Source organism: Balaenoptera borealis (assembly GCF_965194805.1).
Source record: "Balaenoptera borealis genome assembly, chromosome: 7".
NCBI classification, from domain to species: Eukaryota; Metazoa; Chordata; class Mammalia; order Artiodactyla; family Balaenopteridae; genus Balaenoptera; species Balaenoptera borealis.
This window is the reverse complement of record NC_138864.1, coordinates 84,171,454-84,189,390: the sequence shown is the minus strand read 5'-3', so window position 1 is coordinate 84,189,390 and position 17,937 is coordinate 84,171,454. Positions and strand designations below refer to the sequence as shown.

At 54.5% G+C, this 17,937-nt stretch overlaps 1 protein-coding gene across 4 annotated transcripts in view; it reads right to left on the bottom strand.

Moving 5' to 3' along the window:
• Positions 1-7,387, bottom strand: part of ADCYAP1R1 (ADCYAP receptor type I) — a 50,909-nt gene extending 43,522 nt beyond the window's left edge. For 2 of the 4 annotated variants that reach the window (XM_082399470.1, XM_082399472.1), the window contains exon 1: positions 7,069-7,385. The gene's annotated coding sequence lies outside the window, so the exon portion shown is untranslated. Of the gene's footprint in view, positions 1-7,068 lie in introns of all 4 variants that reach the window. The other 2 variants (XM_082399474.1, XM_082399473.1) reach the window with 2 other exon arrangements.
• Positions 7,388-17,937: the final 10,550 nt, after the last annotated feature.

The window sequence follows — 17,937 nt, the reverse complement described above, 5'->3', positions numbered from 1 at the left end:
CCCTGCGGGACAATGCTCAGAGCTTACGGTCTGAGGCCACCTGTCCCAAACCTCATGCTCCTCTGGACCACATGCCTGGCTCCTCTGTCCCAGGAGATGTGTCCCCTGGGTCAGCCACTCCCAGCCCTGTCCCCTGCGCCCTGTCCCAGCTGCCTCTCTCCTCTGGACTCCCCCAAGCTGCCAGTGACCCTCCTAAGGGCCAGGCCTGGCCACTGCAGCCTGGGGTTGGGCTCTCCCCTCCCTGAGGATGGATGCTGGGCTCTTTCAGCCCAGCCACGCGTGTGGCTCTGGATGACCTGGTCACTGATATTCCCAGGTGCTCTCTCTTGGGTCCAGGCTCTGCTGGGATAAACTGGCTTGTGCAACTAATCTGAGGACAATTAAACTACCTCCTGGCATTTAGTGTGGTGGACTCGTGAACCATTTTGCTAGGGTTTTAAGCTTAAAGACCTCAGGGAAGCCACTTAACTTTTCTGTGCCTCAATTCAATTATATGTGAAAATGGAATAACAGTAATACCTACTTCATAGATGTTCCTGGGAGGCATCAACCAATTGATATAAGTAAACTATGGAGAGAGGAGCATAGCCTGGCTCCCAATAAGGGCTATACATGTGTTAACTATTATTATTATCTTACCACTTTGTGTTCAGGTTTTTCCACCTTCCTGCTGACACCTCCACCACCATAAGCCCTCCGTCATATTCAAAATAGGAACATCAGGCCTGCTGCACTTTTATTTGCTAATGGCTAACATTTATTAACCACTTGGTACATGCCAGGCAGTCTTCCAAACAATCAGTATGCATTAACTCATTTCACCTGCCCCAAACCCAGGCAGTCGTTCCTAGCATTATCCTCATTCTAGAGCTGAGGCGACTGAGGCACAGAAAGGCTAAGCAACTTCCCCAAGGACACACAGCAAGCATGCGGTAGGGCTGGGAAGTGAACCGAAGCAGCCTGGCTCCAAAACTTGCGCACTCCACCCCTATGCCCCTGCCACTCTCTGTTACTGGTAAAAGGAAGACCAGCTCAGAGTCCATTGGTACCCTATTAGTACCCCCTCACATCCCTGGGGACTGGCCAGGCCCTCTGCTACCCCTCCGCCCACACTCCTACATCTGAAGCACCCTCCTTAAGAACAGTGAATTATAGACACAGCATTTCAGACCTGAAATGGACTTTAAAGGTCACCTCCCCCACAGTACTGAGTTTCCTGTGGGGAAACTGAGGCTGGGGGGGTGGGGGAGACACTTCCCAAGGTCACACAGGAGACAGTCCTGGAGCCCTGCCTGGCGGGAACGCACGTGTCCCCCTTACAGACTTGGGAGGACCTGCCCTCCTCAGGCCCCATAAGCCCAGCGACTGGCCTGGGGCGGGAACAGAAAGAGCAGCTGTGTCCTCCGGCGAGCCACTGCGCCAGGCACGCAGGAAGACGGCGTCATCAGTCAGCACACCGGAGCCGGCGGTGACTCACCGGGCTCTGACTTTCCGCGTGGAGTGGGAGGGGACTCGGAGACCCTGCAGCCACCTCCCACACTGCCCCACACCCTGCAGGACCCTTTCTGCAGCCCCCCAGCTGAGGGTGGTCCAGCTCCTGGGCTGGGGCGCTCACCCCTCTCCAGCAGCTAGTGCAGGGCCCTCAGGGGAAGCTTTGATGTCTCTCTGCTGCACCCTCCCAGGCCAGCCGTGAGCAGCACAGGCTCCTTTGCCTCCTGGGAGCCCCCCACAGTGGGAGCGCAGCATCTCACTCCTCCTCTCCATGGGGCCACACAGCCCTGGGTCCCTCTTCTGCCCTCATGGAGCTGAGGCTTCTCCTATTGGACTCCTCTGGCCGCTCAGCATCCCTCTCCACCGTGGGGCAGTGCCAAGCCTGGACACCATACCGAAGATGACCCAGGCAAGGTGGATCGTTCACCTCCCTTGCTCTACACACGCTCCCTTTATTAACGAAACCTGAGCAGCACCCACCTCCCACTTCCTCCTCGCCCGCCTAGTACAGAGGACCAGAGAGGGAAGCCTGAAAGATGAAACACTGCCCCTCCAACTCACCCCTCAAAGGGAGGGAACCTGACTTCTTTCTGGGAAACAAGAACCTCTTTCCTCCTCAATAAGGTCAGAGCTGATAAAGGTCAGTGTCCAATGCCGGAGTGAGGGGTGTTCTGGCAATCAACAGATTAATCATTAACGCTGACATTCCTCTTTGATGTTCAAATGTTCCCCTTTCAAAGCCTGGTCCCCGGAGTCCTGTGCACAGCAGGTGACAGAAGCCAGGTCCCTGGAAGGCCTACGATGATTCCACCCAGGCCCTGCATTTTACACATAGGGAACCTGGGCTCAGGGTAGGAAAAGGCTGGGCACACATGCACACAGGTAGTAATATCCCATTTCACAGGTGAGGGTTTGAGGCCCAAAGAGACCCAGAGCCCTTCCCAAGGTCACGGTGCAAAGCCCTTCCACACTGGCTAGTTCAGGCACATCTCCTGTGCTGGAAGGGTCCTGGGAGTCCTCTGCCTGGGACTGCCCCCCAGGGCCTGAAAGAGGATGAGGGGAGAAGAATGGGAAGGAGGAAACAGAAGATACCAGAAAGGGGAAAGGAGGGACGGGAAGTGATGGAAGGCGGTGGGAGGTGTGTGGGGAGAGGGCGGGAGGGAGGGCACAGGAAGCAGGCTCTGGCTTGTGGATAGTTTACTGAGCACCTCCCAGGCCGGGGGTGAGGCTGGAGCAAGGTGGGATGGAGAGCACTGCCACCTGCGCTGACCCCTGCTAGCCAGCAGTCCCTCCAGAGTAGCTGTGAGTCCCTGGAAGGGTGGGCCAGCTCTGACTGGCAGGTGCCCTGGCACCTGGCACAGGTAGAGCATGCGGTGGGGACCCTCAAACCCTGAGGAGTGCCAGGTGGACGGGTTTAGGAAGGTGAATGCGGGGTGTCGAGGGACCCAGCAAGATACCAGGAGTTGGGGGTGGACGAGAGGGTGGAAGGCTGGTGCTAGTCTGCGGATGCCAGGGACACTGCAGCCTAGTTCCATGGGAGAGGGCTGGGGGCACTGAGGAGTGTTAAGCAGGGCAGTGAAGTGCTAAGCTTCCCATTTAGGGAGTATTCCTCAGAAGGCTGGTGAGCTGAGTGGAACGAGAAAAGCGCAGGCAGAAAACCTATCCTGGATTCAGGGTAGAGGTGATGGGGGCCTGGGCAGGGAAGGGCAGCTGGAATGGAAAGTGGGGGACAGAATCCAGAGGCTTGGGCAAGTGGGAAAAGAAAGTCTCCCTGGCCCACCCCTCCGGGGAAATGGCAGGAAAGAAGTGTCAGAAGAGTACAGACAGGAGGGATAGGAAGAAACCAAAGGCAGGACCCGACTCACCACACGACCTTAAATCAGAAACTGGGACATCGGAAGTGCCCGCAAAGGAACTGTATGTTTATTTTTTTGTCTCAACCACCCTTCTCTGATGCCCATTTTTCACGAGGGAAAGGTGACAGCTAAGGCAATGCCTGGAGCTGGGATGAGAACGTCAAGATATTCCACAAGGCCAATCCAACCTCCTACCACCACCTCCAGGAAGCCCACCCCAGCTGCACCCACCTCCACTGGCCTCACCCTCCTCTAAGAACTACCAGCCCTAGATGAGGAGCCCCTTACTCCTGCCTGGTCTGTTTCAGGTCTCGTCCTTCTCTTCGTGAGTTTGAAGCCTGTCTGGGAACAAGGGGCATGTCCAGGTTTCCCTGAGGTTTTCCTACTGGTGGAGATGGGCATGCCCCTGGCCAAAGAGAGTGAATGGGAATGGGGGCTCAGGACCTGTTTGGTGAGCTCAGTGACACGATGTCCTTTCATTTTCAGGCATGAATGTTGTCTCCGGGTGTCCTTAGTGCAGGAGATTTATCACATGAACACAGCAGAGTCCTGTCTAAGGTAGGATGCTGAGGCCAGGCATTAAATAGATGGGCACCCTGAGCTCCAGGCAGGGTGAAGGGAAGCATCCAAGGCCCCCCTTAGGGCGGCTTGGGCCCCCAGGACTAAGCCCCTCCCTTCTTCCACCTCTTAAACCACTTCTCTTCGCTAACCTACAGCCCAGGGGTTCACAAACCCTTCCAGCAGGTCAGATCTGGCCTGTCACCTATTTTTGTACAGCCAGTGAGCCAAAAATGTTTTTTAATTTTCAAATGGTCAGGAAAAAATTAAAAGGCTCATACTTCATGACACAGGAAAATTGTATGAAATTCAAATTTGTGTCCATAAATAAAGTTGATCAGAACATAGCCCTGCTCATTTGCATAAGTATCATCTATGGCTGCTTTTACGTTACGACAGCAGGATGAAGCAGTTGCAACCTAGTGTATGGTCAGCAAAGCCTAAAATATTTACTATCTGGCCCTTTACAGAAAAAGCCTACCCACCCTCGTTCCACCCTCACGCAACAACACACACACGCTTTCTCCACTCAATGCAACGTGCATCTGGACGCTCATTAAGGAAGACTTTGCGATCTTCGTTGGGCAGACGTCTGAGTCCCCAGGTGTGTCGAGATCTGTGTGAGAGGGTGTGTCCCATTGTCCGTATGTATGTCGTGCTCTGCTGTTGTATGTTTGCCCCAGCTCTCTGGCAGGTGTCATGGGAAACCTTTATGCCACCCCGGCAGTGTGTCACTCCCTCTCTGTGTGTCACTGTGGAGGTGGCTGTCACCATGTGCCTCTGACGGCATCCAGGGCTCAGTACAAACACGCCGCAGCTGAAGAGTTTCCAGCCTGCATGTTGCCAGGCAGCTGGACCACTAGGCCCAGACCAGTCAGACCCTGGACTTGTAGATTCCTCCATTCAGAGGTGGCCGAGGCTTCCAGGGCCTCTAGTCCCACCTGCCTGGGGCGTGGGACCTCTGCTCACATACCTCCCCAGACAGGAAACCCACTGTCACCCCAAGCGTCGGCTCCACACTGGGTAGCTCTTGGGGAAGCAAGGCCTTCCTGGCACTGAGCTGAGCTCGTGCTCTGTGCTTGGCACACCTTGGTTCTGCCCTCTGGCAGACAGCACAAGGTGTCCTCTGCTTAACACTGCCAGCCCTGGGTCAATGAAATCTTCACCCCTAAGAGGCCAGAGACCTGGGACACTGAACCTGAGGCCACATCCCCAGGAAGAAAGCCACCTCATGGCCTTAGCTCTTGTCTTTCCTACCCTCTTAGGTGTAGATACTGATCTCTAAACACCCATTTTGTTTTGTTTTGTTCATTCAACACAAATTGAGGAAGTGTCCCAAAGTAGGAGCATGGCAAAGAGGGGTGGCCGCACGAAAAAGGATGTATTCCAAAGTGTTTCTCCAATCAACGCCCTGCCAGCCTGAACCTTACACAAAACAGGACCTTAATGAATCTTTTAGCCTGATTAGTTCTTAGAATGTAGGAAAGAGTCCTTCAAGAAGCTCCCCAGAGATAGCCCTTCTCACTGCACATAGGGGCAAACAGAATCATACGGTCTTGTCCCAGACACAGAATCATGGATGAACTACCCACCACAGGGGAGGGAAGGCACCGGGTTCGCCTCCCTGGTCACCCCACACACACTTGTTGATGAATTGTTTGAAAGATCTGGACAGGGCCTGCCCCAGTGTGTTCTATCTCTAATTCATATACTCAAATTTTGACTTGTGTCCAGACTGGCACCTCTGCTTGCCCTCCCCAAAGTCAGTGGAGAGCAGGAGCCCCAGATTCATCTGGGGACTGGGGGTTCTGCCAACCCAACCTGCACCCAGCACCAACTCAGACTGGGCCCCTGAGAAAATCTGAGTGCTGCTGCCCCCCAACCAAGGCCCACACATAGTTTTGTATCCCCTTCAGAAGCCCACAGCCTCTCAAAGCCTCTAGCCTGACCTTCACAATGCTTGTCTGCCTCTGCCCAAGAGGGTCCCAAGGCAGGGTGCCCTCCACAGACTGTGTAGCCCCCTCCCATCCCCCAGCCGCCCCCCAAGCAGTGCTGCTCACTAGAAAAGCCAAATGCTGTGTATTTTCTTTTGGTGTGTGTGGGAAGGCGGGGGGAGCGGATAAAGGAGACAAGCACCTGCACTAAAAGCATAGAAATCATCTGGAGAATTTAGCAGGGGTCCTCCATCCTTCCCCCAGCAGCTTTCAAAGGGGCTCTGAGCACGGGCCAGGGTGAGCTTCCACTCCCAGCTCCACGTGAAATACAATCAGCTCCTGGCTGGGCTCTCCCCTGAGCGTCTAGCTCCATCCATTGGCACCCTGGCCCCTTCGGACCACCCCCCACCCAAACTGCAAAGGTCCTGCCTGCCCAGGATGTGGGCCCTAGCCTCCCACGAGCACGAGCCTGTACCTTTAAGGCAGCGGGCAGAGGTCTCATCTCAGGCGAGCCCGCTTCAGCCAGGGGAGGCCAACGCGTTTCTCCCACACGCCCCCGTGGGGCGTTTCCTCGCGGGACCGCAGAAGCCCAGGCATCCGGACCCCCACCTCTCTGCGCCGCGGGAAACCGAGAGACGACGCTTTTGAACAATCCCGAAGGTGTCACTACAGGGGGACATTCTCCGCCGGCCCATACTCCACCCTCTACACAGCACATCGCTTGCCCACCCCTCAAATCCCGTGAGGACTGCGGTACCCAGCCCCCTGGGGACCCTCCAGCTTCGCCTAGCCGCGTCCGTCTGCCCTGGGAGTAGGGAGACAGGTCCCTGTGGGTCCCTCCGGCCGCAGTGCCTTCCCTGCCCCTGGTCCTCCCTCTGGCACGGAGAGGGGCACGAGGTAGCTAGCTGACCCCACCCCCTGCGAGCTGCAAAGATCGGTCGCCCCTGAGCATGATCCCAGATATTGGGAGGGCGTGGGGGGGGGGGCGGCGAAAGGGAGGGTATCAGACAGTCGCGCAGGATGGGAGCAGCGGCGGGAGACAGCTACATTTAGGTTTCGGGAGGTTGGCCCCGCTCTGGCCCTGGCCCGCTCTCCGTCGGTGAAGGACGCTGCTTGCGGAGACAGCCGAGCTGGAGGAGGGGCTCCGTGGTCCCCAAGGGGCGAAGGTTCTGGAGTCGGGGGAGGGCGGACAGGGCTTAGAGGGGCAGGGGCTGCGGGGCGGCCCTTACCTGCTCACAGCGGGGCCTCGCCGCGGGGCCGCGGGCTGCGGGTCGGCCCGGGGCAGACTCCGCGCGGAGGGCGCGCAGCGGCGAGTCCGCGCCCCGAGCCGCCCGAGGACGGAGAGCGTGTGCGCTCAGCAGCGCGCGCCGAGCCCGGGTCTCCGCGTCCGTGTGTCCGCCGGCTGCCGGTATCCGTGGGTCCCTGCGCGGCAGAGTGAGCTTGTGCGCACGCGGGGACCGCGCTCGCCTGGAGCCGCCGCTGCCGCCGTCAGTCGCCGCCCGGGGCCCAAGCGCTGCGCCCCCCGCCTGCCCTCGCCCGCCCTGCGCGGCGCGCCCGCCCAGCTGGGTCTGCGCTGCGGGAGAGGCGCCGCCTCCGCCGCGAAGGCAGGCCGGGGGCAGGAGGGAGGCGGCCGACCACCGCCTTCCCCCGCGCACTTCTCAGGCTGGGGGTGGGGTACAGGCCAATGGGCGCCCGGGGGAGGGGTTAGGCCGGGGATGAAGGGGAGCGGGACCCTGCCCGCCGCACATGGGAGCAGGAGCTTCGGCGCAGAGACCTGGCGGGGAGGATGAGGAGGCAACAATTCCCCTCTGTAGTTCGGCTTCCGGGGCTCAGCGTCGGGCCTTCGCTTACCGCCCTCCTTTCAACCCTCCCAAGGTACCCAGAGCGAGAAACCCTCTGCCTTCTCCCTCCCACGTCCTCCTGATTCCCTGTGTGAGCCAGCTCCTCCTCCTCCAGGAAGCCTTCCTCACAGGGCAAGTCCCAGACTCCCCTTGGGATTTTCTTTGCCCACACAGCCCTGGCCTGGGAAAGTCAGCTAGCTCCAGGATACCTGCCTGGATGTCTTCAAATGTGATCCCCTAGAAAACGCCTCTATGGCCAGAAAAGGGAGGTGGGGGCCTTACCGGGGCGGCCTACAGCAACTTAAGATGACAGTGCTCTGGAGTCAGACTGCCTGGCTTCAGTCCCTGCTGTGCCAGGGCTAGCTCTGTGAGCTGGGGCAGGGGACTGGGCATCTCTGAACCTCAACTTCTTCCCTGTACATGGGAATCATAGTACCTACCCCCCACCTCGTAACAACAGCATTAAACAAGAATGGTACACACATCCCAAAGTAGGTTTTCACTGATTTTATTTCCTCACTAATGAATTAATACCTATTGCTACTGTTATTGTAGTACCACTCAGCCTCCTCCTAGTACAGATGGATAAGTTGAGGCTTAATGTGGGGAACTAAACAGGTCAAAGCAATGTAGCCAGTTGGTGGTGGAGCCAAAGCCCAACAGAGGACAGTTACCCTCTCCCACCAGCCAACTCATTGCTCCCACCTGCCCCTGCTCACAGCTTCTGGTCACTACCCCAGGTGTCAGCATCCCAAGGCTCCCTCCATACCCCCATCCACAGTTCTGCAACCAGGCTCTGTCTTTCCTTATTCAAGTCATTGTTCAGCTTCCCTGTGGGCCTGAGTTTTGGGTGTGGCCATCTTGTTGAGGAAGCTTCAAGGAAGAGGAGGGAAGAGAAAGAGACTTAAGCCTTTCCTTGGGAATTCTAGTCCAGCTGAGGAGGAGAGAACTGGAGCGTGGAGCAGGACTCCATAACGAAAACGAAGGAAGTATCTGGAAAGATGCGAGGAGTTCCCTGGGTCCGCTCAGTGAGTTGATGATTTTTCTTTACTACACAGTGAACCCTGCCCCCCTCTGTATACCACACTGTTGGTCTTCACGGATCACATTTCTTTCAGTCCAGAAAAGCTTCCTGGAGGAGGAGAATGTTAGTTCTTCTCTGTATCAGTATAGGGTGAGACCCCTCTGGAAAGAAGAGGGCCTGGTGCCTTGCTGGAGTCAGACAGACAAGATGGACAGGACTTCCCTCTGGTCCTGGGTACACCCCTTTCTAGATTGTTGCCATGACCCCTGGGAGCCTACTCTCATCTGTCTCCAGCCCGGGTATCTGAAGATCAAATGAGATGCTGTGTGTGAAAGTGCTCTGTAAACTGTGAAACGTCGTGAGGGGGAAGGAGGGGCTGCGGCAATCTCTGAGTCAGGAGAGGAGCATGGGGCACGGGTCGTTGGAGGCATGAAGTGTGAGGAAGGGTGGAAATCAGAGTCACCTGCAACAGGCCACCTGTCCCTGGGAATGTCAATGGTCGGGCGGCCGGATGAGGACCCTTGGCTCTGAGTCAGCCTTCATTTCCAGGTTTATTCCCTTTTCCATACTCCAGGTCCCTCTCTGGGCTCTGGATCCCCTGCCCTCTGTTCTGTGTCCCGGATGTATGTCTTGGTGTGGGCAGTGAGCAGGTTGGGCACCCCTTCCTCTCTGCCTGGGCAGCCAGTGGACAGGAATGAACCCGCCGTCCTCTGCTCACACCCCTTCCCTTCACCTGTTCTCCCTTTGCTGCAAGGTCCCTAGCCAGAGGGTGGGCTCTTAGCTGACCATAGCTAGGGGTCAGTCAGGGCTCCAGGTCCCACTGTGCAGTCCATTCCCTGCACGGGGCAGGTAGGGGTGGAAATCCAGCTCCTGCTCTGCCCACTTCCCACCAAGCCAGGAATGCAGAGTTCACCAAAAGGGGTGCTTTTTCTAGCTGGTCCTGGACAGGGCACCTCTCTAATTTTCTCCAAGGTGTTGCAGTCCTTGTAGACGGCTTCTAATCCCAGCCGTACCTAGTAGCATCAGCCTGGATGAGGCACAGGAATGAACATCATCAGAGCTGGGATCCAGGAAGGCTGGCTAGTCCCCTTCTCTATGAATGAAGTGCCCAAGCCCGGAGGGGCCACAGGACTAGCCCAAGGACACACTTTTCAGACTAGGGACTAAAGCTTGTGTCCATGTGCCCAATTTAGTGTAGTTCTACCTAGTGGGTTACCCCTATCATGCTGAAACAGGCTGGGCTTTCATGCCCCAGACCGTTCTCTGCCCATCCAGGCATATGGCTTTGGTCTCTCCAAACAATCTTGCTTCTCCTTGAGCAGGAGCTATGCCAGGTCTGGTCCCCCAGACTGAGCCTCCCCAAGGACAGGAGCAGAGTTTCCTTCTTCTTCCAAGACAGCCAGCCCCTCCTCACCCTGCCTGCCTGGCTTGAGGGAGACGGGAGGCCGAGGGACCACCCCTGGGAATGGTCTCCTTCCAGAGGACCCCTTGAGTTGCCTTCTTTCCCCTAGGGTGGGAGGCTGGGGCATCTCCTCAACAGCTTTTTCCTGCCCTGAGGTGCTCACTGCCTCAGCTCGCTTCCACAAGCCAGCCAGCCAAGCAGGCAGCCGCCGAAAAAGATGGATTTTAATTCAATTTTCTGAGATGTGGCTGAGGGAGATGGATGCCAGGCTGCCCTACCCAGCATTCCTCTCTCCTGAACAGCACTTCCCTCCGTGACTCCTGGCCCCCACCCCGCTCCAGCCACACCAGCCCAGCTGCGCAGGCAGGGAGAACAGCACATTCGAGGACGCCAAGGAGTTTTTATTGTAAATAGCTGACATTTGCTGAATGTTCACCGTGTCTTGAGCCAGGGCTTCTCAACCCTCCTGCGCTACAGAATCCCTGGGGAGCTGTAAAAATGTACCCGTGGGGGCTTCCCTGGTGGCGCAGTGGTTAAGAATCCGCCTGCCAATTCAGGAGACACGGGTTTGAGCCCCGGTCCGGGAAGATCCCACGTGCCGCGGAGCAACTAAGCCCGTGCGCCCTAGAGCCCGTTCTCTGCAACAAGAGAAGCCACCGCAATGAGAAGCCTGCACACCGCAGCAAAGAGTAGCCCCCGCTCGCCACAACTAGAGAAAGCCCGCGCGCAGCAACGAAGACCCAACGCAGCCAAAAATAAATAAATAAATTCATTGAAAAAAAAAAATGTACCCATGCCTGGGCCTCACCACCAAGATCAGTAGACAGTTGGTCTGTGGTGAGGCCTGGCCAAAAATATTTTTTTAAAAGCCCCCCAGTGGATTGTAGTGTGTAGCCAAGGCTCAGAACCGCTGCCGTAGGCCCTCTGCTAAATGCTTTACCTGTGTACGTCCCAAGGTGGCATGCTCATATGTCCAGAAGCCATGAGAGGCGTGCCAAGGTGCTGTCCCTCAGAGCCCTTGGTAACCATAAGCAGCCTCTTCTACTTCCTCTGGGAGCTGTACACAAACGTTTTTGTTTTCTATGTGCTCCAGGACATGAAAAGGATGCGAAATAGCTGCCTTACGGGCATTTGCCCATTTAATTCATATTTGGGGAATGTCCTGGGCATTCATTGAATGGCAGTCTATGGAGTATGGGTTTCTTTCTATGGAGGAGCAAAATGCTGACCCTGGGTCACTTCTCACCCAAGCCAGTGGGAGCCAGAGTTCTAGACTGTGCAGCTCTGGGGAAAGTTTGATTCTGAAGGCCCTCTGGTCACCTCCTGCATCTGTGCTGGAGTCAGACAGCCAGGCAGGCTCTGAGAAGGCCCAGGTGCATCAGGGAGTGCCCACTGGAAGGCCCAGAAACACAGCAGGGTGAGCAGCAGGGAGGCTTTGGAAGGCTCAGCCCCATGAAGGTACGAGGCCAGGCCCATTGCCTCATAAAGGTCCCCTCTCCCGCACATACGCAGGCTGCAGGGGCATTCCAGGTAGCAGGGCCTGGCCTCCCCTGGGCGAGCACCATTCCAGAAGTAGGCCCCGTGCCCACTCACCCGGAGGCAGCATCCTCATCAGATAAACCAATACCCTCCAGAGCCTTTTCAGCTACCCCACGGACCCTTGGAATTTTCTAAGAAACCAAGGCAATGAACATCAGGCTATTTAGATCCATGGTTTTCAAACTGTATTCCAGAAGCTCTAGAATACTTGAAGCTGCCTCACCAGAAACCTGGAGTACAGAAGGAAGGGGGACCTGTCTTCAGAGCTTCCTGGGAGCTCCTCAGAGCTGAGGAGTCCCAAGTCCTCTCTGTTCCGTCCCCCACAGGGCACGGCAGTGGATAAGGCTGAGAAAGGGGAGGACTGTCAGAACAGCGGGAAGGGACCAGGGGGACAGGGATCTGGAATCCTAAATTCTAAGTGCAGACTTGACTCGTTAAGCACCCCATTTCACAGAGGAAGCAAAGGAGGCTCAGAGAACAGGAATGGTTGGCTCAAAGTTATAAGGCTAACTAGTAGCAGAGATGGGGCCACATACCAGGTCTCTGGACTTCAAGTCCTGACTGAGTTCTGTCCCCTGAACCATAACTCTTAAAAGGGAAGATACACTTCCCGGGAGCTGGAACGTGTGGATGTAATGGGAGTAGGTACCAAAAGAGGTAAAAGTGAGGGATACATATGAAGAGCCAAATGCCCTGTCTTCTTCCCCCATGTACATAAATACTCAAATGCAGCCTCTGGCCCGGAGAAGCATACACCCAAATACACATACTGCTGCATGCGACTATACTCTGCACACACGCACATGTGCATTTCTATCCATTGTGTATGCCCAAATGTACATTCACATAGGGTCCAAGCGTGTTCACGCACATACACAAGGGCACCTTCCAAAGATCTGCCATGTGAAAGTACATCGTCTCTACCAAGAGAGGTGTTCTCTCTCTTGCAGAATTGAACCAGCCAGTGGGCCACTCTGCAGCAGCAGAGCTTCATTGCTGTCAGGCAGTTCTCCTCAGAGAGCAACGTTTCCCATCCACCTTCCATAGTCCCCTCTCCAGGGGACTCAGCTGTTTACCCCTGGGAGCTGAATACCCTGCAGGGAACTCTGGTTGAAGGAGAATGTGCTATTTCCATTCCATTTCCAATTCTCCTCTATCCACAGGGCTTTCTTTTTTTCCCCCACCTCCATCCTCTCCAACATCTTCAGCACACTCTGGAGTTGGTGTGTAGAATTCTGCTGCTGCAAGAAAGGCCCCCTCCTGGGCATCCTACAAACGGGCCACATTGTGTGTGTTCGAGAGCCGTATTGCTCACGCCTTGCCCTCTGATTGCTAGGTGCTAGCTCACTGCCCTCAGTCTGGCTCCAGCTCCTGTTGGGGTGGACACCCACACCCCCTCTGCCTGCCCTCCCCTCCCCCCTTGCAGGTCCCACAGTCATGGCCAGGTTCCACTTGCTCTTGTTTCAGTTTCCTCAGAGCCTGACTTGGCTGCCTTGAAAATCACAGTGCGCCCGGCCCAGCACAAGTCCTTGCTTTTACAAAGGACCTCAGCAAGCAAGCACGGAGGTGTGGAAATTACAGATAATTCATGTGGGAGGAGGCGGCAAGCGTGAGGCATGGATACAGCCGTTCCCAGAAAAGCAGCTCGGGATAATCGGGGGCCTGTGACAGGCTGAGCCCTGACACGGTGTTGTGCAAATGATGCTGATAATTATATTAAAAGTAGGGCAAATAGAACATTCTTTGACGACCAACTTTGGGAGCAGGTTGGCAGCTGATGAAACAATTCTTTGCCATGGCTGATGGGAGCATTGTCTGCGGGGAATTCACTGGGGCACTGAGGGCTCTAGGCCCTGAGCAGGGGCTGGGAAGATAGTTGGAGCCAGCAGGATGGCACTGACCCAAGGCCTTGCATGCACTCAGGGGCAGGGTTTGTAGATCAGGCTTCTATTGCTGGGTGACAAGTTCCCACAAACTTAGCAGTTTAAAACAACGCACACTGATTATGTCACGGTTTCCCTAGGGCAGGAGTGCAGTGGGGGGATCCCCTGCTTAGGGTGTCATAAGACTGCAATCAAAGTGTCAGTCAGGCCTGGGGTCTCGTCTGAGGCTTGGGGTCTTTTTCCAAGGTTGTTGACAGAGTCTGTTCCTCATGATTTTGGGGCTGAGGCCCTCAGCTTCTAGGGCCCCATCTGGCCCTCTCTACCACGTGGCAATTTGCTTCTTTAAGGCCAACAGGAGAGAGACTAATGCCTCTGTCTTTGAGTTCTAGACCCTCTCTTAAAGGGCTCATCTGATTATCTCAAGCCCTCTCAGGATAATCTCCCTTTTGACAAATTTAAAGTCAATGCATTTAGGGACTTTAACAACCTCTGCAAAATCCCTTTCCCCTTTGCCACATAACTAGCCTAACCAGGAAAGTAAAATCCCATTATATTTCTAGGTCCTGTCCACATCCAAGAGGAGGAGCTTGTGTGGGCCTGTACCCCAGGGGACCTTACAATCCTGTCTACCGTAGTCCACATCACCTGGAGACTGAATGTGAGGGATGGGGTGGGAACACCCTATTGACCAAAGCTCTCTGAGGTCAGAGCCTGTGTCAGTCTTGTTCCATCCAAGTGCTTGGTATGAAGTCAGTCCTCAGAAAATATTTTTTGATTGAATAAGTGAGTCACCAACTCCTACCTCCGTTGTACAAGTGAGGAAGCCAAGGCTAGAGAAAGGAAAGTACTTTTTCAAGTCATCCAAGGCAACAGATGACAGAGTTGGAACAACAATAAACACTACCATTTATTGAGCACTTACTGTTTACCAGGCACCATGTTTGGTTATTTTACCAGCTCCTCGAATTGCCATAAAGCTGTGTGATTAGGGATGATGAATACCCCAGGTTTACACATGAAGAGACCAAGTCTCAGGGAGGTGAAGTAACTTGTCCAAAGATGCTGCTGGCACGATCGCAAAGTCAGGACTCAAGCTCACTCAGCTTGATCCCAATGTCCCCAGTGCTCCCTTTTCCATGCTGACTTGCCTATGTATGCAGGCGGGACAGACTGAGAGCAGCATCAGGAGGCCAGGTGTGTGGGGATGCTTGGCGATGCTTGGTCACCTTCCCCCGTACCTCTGCCCACCGCTCCCCCTTCCTTCCCGGGAGGATTAAGTCATCACTCTGTTTCACACTGGGCCACCCAGGGCCTGACAAGGCGGGGAGGTGTTTCTAATTACTCATAATTAGCAGGCTGATTAGTCCTGTCACATGGGATTGTCTATTTTAGCTCTTTCCTTTGCATTCTGGGGACACTTCTTTGGAAAGGAGGGGACCCGTCTGCACGACCAGGGAGGAGAGGATGCAGGGGAATCTGATTGGGATGGGCAATCAGGTCGTTTATGACCACAGAGGCAAGCATCTTTCTGAGTTTACCCCTCCCACCAGATCCCAATGGGAGCCTTTTTCCAGCCCCGAAGCACAGAGAACATGTGTCCTCCATAGTGGAAACGGAACCTGGCTTACTCCCCAGGGGAGTGTCCTTCCCCAGAGATGCACATGCGTTGCCACCTTGCCATCTGTAAGGCTCTGGTCAAATGTCACTGCCCTCCCTGTGTGATAGCATCCTCACTCCATCACTGTGCATACCCTTACTCTGCATGATAACACGCTGGTTAAGCGCAGATTTTGGAGCCAGACTGCTGAGTTCCAATCCTGGCTCTGCCACTTGGACAGATAATTAACCTTCTGTGCCTCAGTTTCCTCATCTATAAAGTGGGACTAAACAGTAGCATCTACTTATTAACATTATTATGAATGTAAATAAGTTAATATATTTAAAGCATTAGACTTCCCTGGTGGTCCAGTGGTTAAGACTCTGTGCTTCCACTGCAGGGGGCCTGGGTTGGATCCCTGGTCGGGGAACTAAGATCCCGCATGCCTCATGGTGCAGCCAAAACTAAATAAATAAATAAAGCATTAGAACAGTATCTAGCACAGAATAAATACAATAAAGTATTAATAATTCCTTTGTTCCCTCTTTTTCTTTGTAGCTCTTATCACTATCTGATATCTGACATGTTGCATATTATTTGTCTATTTGTTTAATATTAGTCTCCCCTAAGAGAATGGAAGCTGCTTGAGGGCAGGGTCTTTCTTTGCTCATTGCTCTATTTCCAGCACCTAAAGGGGTTGGACAATATTTGTTGAATAAGTGAGTGGATCCCACCTTCCCTCTTCCCAGGCAGAGGTTTCATTTCTCTCTGTGCTCTTCAGAAGTTCTCATTTAAAGAGAATAAAAATGCAACTTCCATGCCCTCATCATCTTCCAACCTCTGTCACCCTGATTCATGACCACAGTCTCCATTTCTGGAACCACAAGACCCCTTTGTCCCACAGTAACCAAATTCTAGCCTACGATGAATGGTCTGAGACCCATAAAATCCTTGTACTCTAGAACTCATGGATTCCTAGAATGGACTCCAGGCCTTGAAGAATTCCAGAATGGAACTCTGGAATCTCAGAAAGTAATCTGAGAATTGCTGAGACTAGGACCCAGGAATCTTGCAGAGGAGGCCCAGAATTTCAGAAGAGACTCTCAGAACCGGGTCATTGGGAGAATCTGGTGAGACCAGCTGGCTCCACGGTGTTGACTTCTTTGCAGAGATAAAAACACAAGTGATGCTGGTGCTCAGAGTTGGGGGGCAGGGGGAGAGGCCAGGATGGCAGTGGGAAAGGGCTCCCCTGTGAGGGTTCCTAGGCGCTGGCACTGGCCGAAGACAATGAGGCTGGCTGGGTAGGTAGAGCCAAGGGCTGCATCCTAATCAGGAGCAGAGGAGAAAGGGAGGGAGGGGCTTGGGGTTACAGGCAAAGGGTGGGCGTGGCTGGCCCTAATCCCATTACAGCTGGCCATCCAGCTGCCAGGCCTGGCTGGGCCCCAGGCCTGGCTCTGCCCTCCCCTCCAAAGGCAGGCTCAGGCCGCGCAGTGCTTGGGTTTCAGAAGATATTCCATCTTGTTCTGAAGTCCATACCCTAGAGCAGGAGTGTGGTTGGGTCTTGAGCCCCAGGAGACTCAGGGCTAAAAGGAGGATGTGGTGAGGGGTCAGAGGATGGAGGAATCCCTTAAGAAGATGAATTGACCCAGAGTAAAATGGTGGTACTTGGTGAGAATTCTGGATATAAGACAAAGGTTCAATTAATGGGCACCTGACACTACTTCTACCCTGAAAATTGACTCAATCCCAGTCAGCCCTTTGACCTGGGCTGGACACTGAACCCTGAACTTGTCTCAAATTAGGTCCCCATTCCAGTCTCAGAGGACACCCCTGTCCCAGCTACAAACTAACCTCTAGACTGAGCCCTGGTCCCAGCTACAGATTCTTCCGAACAGTGCCTCATGAGCCCACAGATCTCTGAAAATAGGATTCACCTCAAAGAATCCAAAGACCAGTAGGATTCCTTAAAATGGTAACGTAGTCCCACACCTCTGAGGCATGCTGGCTTCTAGAAGCAGCTACAAAGACCCGGGCTGAATCCCTCTCAAAGCCCAGAGCAAGCGGACTCTCCCCTCCCTGCTGTGGGAAGGTCTTCTGTTCAGATGTAGCCCTGCACCATCCTGAGCTCTTTCCAACATGAGAAAGAGAACCTGGAAGGAGGTCAGTGGACCAGGGGTTAATCTGACCCAGAGTCAAGACGCTGTTGGAGATAGAGATACAGACTGTGGCGAGAGAGTCGGGCGAGTGACCGTGGAGGTGGTATCTGAGGTGGAGATGGCCACGGGGATGCCTGCCTTGGTGAGCTTGGCAAATGGAGTTGGTGACATAGATGAATATTTGTAAGCCCGGTGATAGCCACATACCCCACGCGGGTCTCCCAACTTTTCTGCTCTTCCCTCAACTGCACTCCTTTCTGCCCTTCTGCCACCCACTGTCTTGGCCTCGACTTGGCTGGTTTTAGTGTCTTGGAATAAGTCACTGTTTTTCCTTAATGAGCCTAGAGCTTTTGGAGGAGGAACCCTGTAACAATCCAAATAACAAACAAATTGGAGTCTTTGTGTGTTCCCTGTTTCTCCTTTCAGCATCTCCAAGGTGGAGGGACAGCTGCCTTCTTCCCATCAATATGGTGCCGAGCAGAACTGGAGGCTTCCCCCAACAAGGCACTTAAAAATGTCTGACACACACACTGCTCACTCCCAGGAAGGGAGGTGGTCCTGTCTGGAAAGGATGGATGGACCCACCGACCTCTCAGAGCTGTAATCACCTGGACGAAGAAGCGAGAAACCATCACCCATATCCAGGGGCTGTGCCA